Source organism: Rhinopithecus bieti, unplaced genomic scaffold, assembly GCF_001698545.2.
Source record: "Rhinopithecus bieti isolate Rb0 unplaced genomic scaffold, ASM169854v2 scaffold_61298, whole genome shotgun sequence".
Taxonomy (NCBI): domain Eukaryota; kingdom Metazoa; phylum Chordata; class Mammalia; order Primates; family Cercopithecidae; genus Rhinopithecus; species Rhinopithecus bieti.
The window spans coordinates 1565268-1574021 of record NW_016823727.1 but is presented as its reverse complement, the minus strand read 5'-3'; the positions used below and the strand labels follow the sequence as shown (position 1 = coordinate 1574021).

At 45.1% G+C, this 8754-nt stretch overlaps 1 pseudogene; it reads left to right on the top strand.

Annotated features, from left to right (window-relative positions):
- LOC108521784 (keratin, type I cytoskeletal 19-like) overlaps window positions 1–7481 on the top strand; it is an 80943-nt pseudogene extending 73462 nt beyond the window's left edge.
- Window positions 7482–8754: the final 1273 nt, after the last annotated feature.

Genomic DNA, 8754 nt, shown 5'->3' with positions numbered 1-8754 from the left:
CTTATACAAGAATTAATTCAAGATGGATTAAAGACTTAAATGTTAGACCTAAAACCATAAAAACCCTACAAGAAAACCTAGGCAATACCATTCAGGACATAGGAATGGGCAAGAACCTCATGACTAAAACACCAAAAGCAATGGCAACAAAAGCCAAAATAGACAAATGGGATCTAATTAAACTAAAGAGTTTCTGCACAGCAAAAGAAACTACCATCAGAGTGAACAGGCAACCTACAGAATGGGAGAAAATTTTTACAATCTACCCATCTGACAAAGGGCTAATATCCAGAATCTACAAAGAACTTAAACAAATTTACAAGAAAAAATCAAACAACCCCATCAAAAAGTGGGCAAAGGATATGAACAGACACTTCTCAAAAGAAGATATTTATGCAGCCAACAGACACGTGAAAAAATGTTCATCATCACTCGCCATCAGAGAAATGCAAATCAAAACCACAATGAGATACCATCTCATACCAGTTAGAATGGCGATCATTAAAAAGTCAGGAAACAACGGGTGCTGGAGAGGATGTGGAGAAATAGGAACACTTTTACACTGTTGGTGGGACTGTAAACTAGTTCAACCATTCTGGAAGATGGTGTGGCAATTCCTCAAGGATCCAGAACTAGAAATAACATTTGACCCAGCCACCCCATTACTGGGTATATACCCAAAGGATTATAAATCATGCTGCTATAAAGACACATGCACATGTATGTTTATTGTGGCACTATTCACAGTAGCAAAGACTTGGAACCAACCCAAATGTCCATCAGTGACAGACTGGATTAAGAAAATGTGGCACATATACACCATGAAATACTCTGCAGCCATAAAAAAGGATGAGTTCATGTCCTTTGTAGGGACATGGATGAAGCTGGAAACCATCATTCTCAGCAAACTGTCGCAAGGACAGAAAACCAAACACCGCATGTTCTCACTCATAGGTGGGAATTCAACAATGAGAACACCTGGACACAGGATGGGGAACATCACATACCAGGGTCTGTCATGGGGTGGGGTGAGGGGGGAGGGATAGCATTAGGAGACATACCTAATGTAAATGATGAGTTAATGGGTGCAGCACATCAACACGGCACATGTACACATATGTAACGAACCTGCATGTTGTGCACATGTACCCTAGAACTTAAAGTATAATAAAAAATATATATATAAACAGCTGATAAGCACATGCAAAAATGCTCAATATCATTAGTCATTACAGAAATGCAAATTAAAACCACAATGAGATACCACTACACACCCACCAGAATGGCTATAATCAAAACAACAGACAATATCAAGTGTAGAATGGGATGTGGAGCAACTGGAACCCCCTCATACCCCAGAGACGGGAAGGTTAAATGGTGCAGTCACCATGGAAAGCACCGTAACAGCTTTTCAAAAGGTTAAACATATATCTACCATACGTCCCAGAAATGACAATTCTAGGTGTCTACCCAAGAGAAATAAAAACATTTGTCTACACAAAAACTTGCATACAAATGATTATAGCAGCATTATTCATAATAGCCAAAATGTAGAAACAACTCAAATGTCCATCAACTGGTGAATGAGTTAACAAGATGTGGTATATCCACATAATGAGATAGTCAGCAATAAAAGGGAACTACCAATGTACATTACAACAGTGATAAGTGTCAAAAACATGCTAAGCGAGGAAAAGCCAGTCACAAAATCCTATATTAAATGATTCCACTTATATGAAATTTCTAGCAAAAGCAAACGTATAAAGACAGAAAGTGGATTAGTGGTTGCCTGGGGTTGGGGGTGGGAGCAAAGACTAACCGCAAATGGGCACAAGGCCACTTTGTGCAGTGATGGGCATGTTCTAAACATGGATCATGGAGATGTTGCACAACTCTTACAAATTCACTAAAAAACAATGTATTTACAATGGATGGACTTTAGATATGTAAATTACACCTCAATAAAGTTGTGGGCTCAGTTCAGAGGGCAGATATTCCAGTCATATTTATTATGAGTCATAGGCAATCCAAAGATAGAAACAAAGTGGAGAGAAAGAATACATTTCCTTCTTCAATTTTATTTATCAAAAGCACTTTCTTTGGGTATCTCAAAATGTAAAGCTATAAGTCAGGCACAATGGTGCACACCTGTAGTCCCAGCTACTCTGGAGGCCAAGGCAGGAAAAATGCTTGAGCCCAGGAGTTTGAGATCAGCCTAGGAAACATAGCAAGACTCTATCTATTATTTTTTCAATTAAAGCTAAAATACCCAGATCTCTTTTTTTAATTATTATTAATTTTTGAGACGGAGTGTTGCTCTGTCATCCAGGCTGGAGTGCAGTGGCACAGTCTCAGCTCACTGCAACCTCCGCCTCCTGGGTTCAAGCAATTCTCCTGCCTCAGCCTCCAAAGTAACTGGGACTATAAGCGCCTGCCACCATGCCCAGCTAATTTTTGTATTTTTAGTAGAGACAGGGTTTCATCATGTTGGCCAGGCTGGTCTGGAACTCCTGACCTGAAATGATCCACCTGCCTTGGCCCAAAGCACTGCAATTACAGGCGTGAGCCACCTCACCCGGCCCAAGATCTCTTAAAATATGATTTTGAAGGCAGTTTTGCCTGGAGATTAAGGGTTGGAACTGTGGACTCAACCTGTGTCTAAAACACAGCACTCCTACTTACCAGCTGACTTGAGCATGTTACTTAGACTGAGTTTCAGTTTCTTGTTCCTATACAACAAAAATAATACATCCAACAGAGTTGTTTTAAACTAGCACACTATCTATTAACAGCACATGGTAAATAACAAATGCTGATGTTATTATCTTTATTATCAATACATCATCATTACCATCACTATGACTGTAGTTTCCTTGGGAGACTTGAAAACTTGACTGACATGTGTATGTTCCTGACATACATTTAGTGCTTCATCATTGCTATATTCAATTTAATTCACTTCCCAAACATAACCATGTTCCCTTCCTTATAACCCTCATTCATTATCTTAGGGACCTTATACTTGGAAATAAAATCCCCAGATCATTTCACTAACAGAACAAAAGCTGTACTATTCCCTGGCTAAAGCAAGGTATTTTCCAAATCAACCATAGGAAAACAAACATTTTTAAAAGGTGCAGTTTTTGTTTGTTTCTAGGGTAAGAGAACTGGACAAAGAAAAAATGTCAGTATCTCCTCAGAGAAGCCTGGCAAACAGGGGAAATAACACTAAACAAAGAAAGCCATGTGCAGAGGACCTGGCAGAGAAACACAATTGCCAGACATTGCACCCGAGAATCACCAACACCTGCAGAGTAAAGCAAAGGGCCACGTACAGTGCTGGCTGCTTCCTGGGTGACAGCTGAAACCCAGCCAAGTTCAAAAACCCCTCGCTGTAGGGGTGTGTTTTTGCTTTGTAACATCTACATGAAAAGGGAAGGGAAACTGCATGGGGTAAACTTTTATTTTGTAAGACAAGGGTCTTCTTGTTCTCTTTTCTTTTGTGGTCAGTGGGTGGAGGGACAGAACCCTGGAAAAATATCTGTGCCACCAAGCAAGACAGTCCCATCACTGATGTCAGGAAAAGCAGAGCAGTCACCTCTGGCTTGCCCAGCCCGCCTCACTCGCCCAGCAGCACACAATGTGACTAAAGAACCCTACTTTAGCTGGCTGGGCACACACCTCAAAGATCATGCCACAACATGGCAGGGGGCAGGTGCCTGTGCCAGGGAGGGACACATGCCTTTTACTCCCCACACTTGCTGGTGAGTCACAGAAGCCCTGTGACCTCAGTACACTCAAGGGAAACATGTCATGGGGCTTACCCTTCGTGAGAACCGCTCTAACTTAGCATACAAGAAAACCTCACAGCCCCTGTGGGGACTTCTCCTGGGCACCACCTAGCTCCTGCTTTAGTAAAGTGTGGAGAAAACCAACTTCCTCACAGAAAAGTCTTTTAGAGCCAAATGTAAGTGTCCCCGAAATCAAGTAAACAACGATGTTCCTGTCATTCTGGGTCTGCCCTTGAATGTTGTCTCTGTTCTGTTTTCTTTCCACTACAAAGTCATAGACCCTGAGACCCAAAAAGGCTCAAGGGATCTAGAGAGGTGAAATAACTTACCAAAGGCCACAGAGGATGGAAGTGGCCAGGCCAAGACTAACACCCAGCTTTATCCACAAAATCTGGAAAATGCTATCATGTTATCTTCGACCCAGAAAAGAAGTGCTCACAAGAAGAATATCAAGGGAGGCTAGTCTAGACTCTAAGCTAGTGTCAAAGTTCGAATCCAGTTCTGTCCCTTACTAGGGCATGCAACCTGGACAATTTCCTTAACTTCCGTTTTCTCATCCATTAATAAGAGGATAGTAACAGCATCAACCTTACAGAGCACTCCAAGCATGAATGTATCAATACCGAGAGTTTCTATATGACTGATCCTCCTCCTCCTCCTCCTCCTCATCACTGATCCTCCTCCTCCTCCTCCTCCTCATCATCATCCTAAAACAGACAGGGGAATGAGAGTGAAGAAGGGATGATAGGTACAAAAGGTAGAAAATAAGTGTATGATCATTAAATAAGTAGACCATAATTTAACTTCAAAAAATTCAGAGACATGGCTAGGGTCATATTAACAGGGGTTAGCAAGAACATAAAAGCAAAATGTGTTATAAACCATGGCTCCAACTATGTTAAATATTCATACCCACATGTATATACATACTTCCAGAAGAAAGTGAAATAAAATGCATGAAACATTAATTCTCTGGGCACTAGGATTAAGGTGGATCTTTATTGTCTTCTTTATTACTTTTACTTCCCAAATTTTACACAGCAGACATGTATTGCTTTAGAAATCAAAATAAATGTAGGTTTTAAAGGCTGTTTTTTATTTTATTTTCTTTTTTATTTATTTTTTGAGACAGGGTTTTGCTTTGTTACCCAGGCTGGAATGCAGTTGTGCGATGACAGCTCACTGCAATCTACACCTCCCAGGCTGGAGCAATCCTCCTGCTCCAGAGCCCCCACCGCCCATAGCTGGGACCACAGGTGCATGCCCCCACACCCAGCTAATGTTTGTATTTTTGAAGAGATGAGGTTTCATCGTGTTGCCCAGGCTGGCCTTAAACTCCTGGACTCAGAGCCCAGCCCATGGGTGTTTTTTTTTTTTTTTTTTTTTTTTTTTTTTTATACTTTAAGTTCTAGGGTACATGTGCATAACGTGCAGGTTTGTTACATATGTATACTTGTGCCATGTTGGTGTGCTGCACCCATCAACTCGTCAGCACCCATCAACTCATCATTTACATCAGGTATAACTCCCAATGCAGTCCCTCCCCCTTCCCCCCTCCCCATGATAGGCCCCGGTGTGTTTTAAAAGAAGACACTTGATACCAGGCCAGGCCCCAAACGTCAAAAGGGCTATTAGGTAGAATCCCAAGAGGCAGGGCTTGTGTTTACTCAGACAGCCAAGCGGGGAGTGCCTGTGTCTGGGAAGAGAACAATACTTAGGGGGAAGGCGGAAGCTTAACCACCAAGCTATGCCTGAGAGCATCAGGCCAGGGAAGGACTCTGTAAAACAGGAATAAATTCCAAAAGAAAACAAAACAGAAGTGACGACGTCAGCAGTCCCTAGTTAAAAAAAGAAGAAGAAAGAGAATCCTGGAGCAAGCCTCTGTGCAGAAATTTTTTTCCCCTGGCTGGGACAGAAGATCAGTCACCAAAACTAAAAAGCAAAAGATCCAAGTGGCTGAAAAGAGGAATCATGGGCTCCTACTGGGGACAAGACTTGCTTGGAAGCCCATCTGAGGGCCTGCTGCCCTGTCTCCACATCTGAGATCATCCCCCAATCCCAGCCAGGACCAGGGATTTCCTGCTTTTTGGCATCCAGATGTGAGAAATAGATCTGCTGACTCTGAGATCACCGACAGACAGACGCGAGCCAGGGCCCACAGAGAACGCGCCGTGGGGTCTGAGATCGAGTTCATCTGGCATCTTTCTCAGCACATATCTTCCTGGCTTGTCTTCAGTCTCCACTCCTCCCAGTTTGAGTTCCCACCTTACCCTTTTGCAGAGATTCCTTGTAGCTCACATGAAGGAGTGGACAGGAGACACGGAACAGATAGCTGAGAGAAGTACTGGGGGCCTCCCAGCTCTGTTCAGAGCCCCACTCTCCTCTGACCAGTATGTTAAGGTTTATCCAGATCACTCCCCACAGTTCTCCTATTTCACGGATGAGGGAAATGAGACAGAAAAAGGGGGACTGTATGTCTGTTCCATCAAAGTCACATGAGATGATACACTGTCTTAAGACCATCTGATTCAGGACTTTGCCTGAGGTCACAAATCTTTGTAGTGACGGGCCAGGACAAGCACACAACTGTCCTAATGGCTACTCCTTCCTTTAGCACTGTGGCTGCCTGCGAGCTGGACTGTGCTCTCTAGTGCTCACTAGAAAAGTTCCAGCCCCTCAGCAGGCATCGGGGCTCCGGTGGCCATGGCATATCCATGTCCTCTGCCCGCTCTGTGTCCTCATCCTCCTTCGGGGGCTACAGCGGCATCCTAGCTTGGTCCAACGGGCTGCTTGCGGGCAATGAGAAGCTCACCATGCAGAACCTCAACGATCGCCTGGGCTCCTACTTGGACAAGGTGCATGCCCCGGAGGCACCCAACAGCAAGCTAGAGGTGAAGCTCCGTGACCAGTAGCAGAAGCAGGGGCCCAGGCCCTCCCGCAACTACAGCCACTACTACAGGACCATCGAGGACCTGCGGGACAAGATTCTTGGTGCCACCATTGAGAACTCCAGGATTGTGCTACAGATCGACAACACCCATCTGGCCGCAGATGATGTCCGAACCAAGTATGGGTGCTGGACGAGGTGACCCCGGCCAGGACTGACCTGGAGGCACAGATCAAAGGCCTGAAGGAAGAGCTGGCCTACCCAAAGAAGAACCACGAGGAGGAAATCAATGTCCTGAGGGGCCAAATGGGAGACCAGGTCAATGTGGAGGTGGATTCAGCTCTGACCTGCCAAGATCCCGAGTGACAGGTAAAGCTAATATGAGGTCATGGCCAAGTAGAACCAGAAGGATGCTGAAGCCTGGTTCACCAGCTGGACTGAGGAACTGAACCGGGAGGTCACTGGCCACACAGAACAACTCCAGGTAAGCAGGTCCGAGGTCACTGACCTGTGGTGCACCCTCCAGGGTCTTGAGTTGCAGTTGCGGCTCAGCATGAAAACTCCCTTGGAAAGCACACTGGCAGAAACAGAGGTGTGCTCTGGAGGCCAACTGGCACAGATCCAGGCACTGATCAGCAGTATTAAAGCCCAATGATGTGCAAGCTGATGGTGAGTGGCAGAATCAGGAGTACCAGAATCAGGAGTACCAGCAGCTCCTGGAGCAGGAGATCACCACCTACTGCAGCCTGCTCGAGGGCCAGGAAGATCACTACAACAACCTGTCCACCTCCAAGGTCCTCTGAGGCGGCAGGCTCCGGGGCCTTTGCTCTCCTAAGAGCATGTCTCCTGGGTAGGGGGATGGGAAGGAAGGAACCCTTACCCCTGGCTCTTCCCCTGACCTGCCAGTAAAATTTTATAGCCCAAGGGAGGGGAAAAAAAAAAAAAGAGCAAAGAAAAGTTCTAGTCCAATCCCCAGGCTCCTCTTGGGCAAATGTCAACATATAAAATGATCCAGAAGGCCAAGTCAAATTAAGGTGTAATGGACAGGGGTACCTCTTCACTTTTTCTAAGGAACAACTGTAACAGAAAACATCTCAGTCAAAAAAGTGACCCTGCAATGTGGACGGCCAGGACCCACAATGAGCCAGAGGGGTTGGCACCTTTTCAACATGGGCCTGCATTCCTACAGGTCCAGATCCCAGAGTGTACTGTATCCAACGTGCCTGTGGCTAGTGTGTGTCTATAGACTGTGGAACCACACTCTCTGACTTCCAACCCTGGCTCCAGCACTTACTCTGTGACTTTTGGCCAGTGTATTAACCTTTCTGTGTCTCTGTCTCTCCTCCTGGAAGGTAGGCACTAACTATCTCCTATCTTTAAAAGTTCCTAAGAAGTCTGATCCTAGGCCACCCTATATATACGTGCGCACCCAGCAGCCCTTTGTGTCCCCTTTGAACCCAACCTGAGGGAGGACAGGTCCCTCTCTCAGCCTCAGAAAGTGAATCATGATAGGATTCAACCTTTTCTTTGGTTTTCTCCTTCTCTTTGGCCAGTGACAAGTCAAAGGCAAGTATAACTCGGGTCTCACTAAACAGGGAGGTCAGCAGGGAAAGCCTTCCTTTCCCAATAAAAAGACATAGGTTTGGCCAGGTGCGGTGGTTCACACCTGTAATCCCAGCACTTTGGGAGGCCAAGGCAGGCGGATCACCTGAGATCAGGAGTTTGAGACCAGACTGGCCAACGTGGTGAAATCCCATCTCTACTAAAAATACAAAAATTAGCTGGGCATGGTGGCACACACTTGTAATCCCAGCTACTTAGGAGGCTGAGGCAGAAGAATCACTTGAACCTGGGAGGCAGAGGTTTCAGTGAGCCGAGATCACGCTATTGCACTCTAGCCTGGGCGACGAGAGCGAAACTCTGTCTCAAAAAAAAAAAAAAAAAAAAAAGACACAGGTTTGTGCAAAGTGTATTAGGCCATTCTTGCACTGCTATAAAGGAATACCTGACACTGGGTAATTTATAAAAAGAAGAGGTTTAACTGGCTCACAGTTCTGCAGGCTGTACATGCATGGC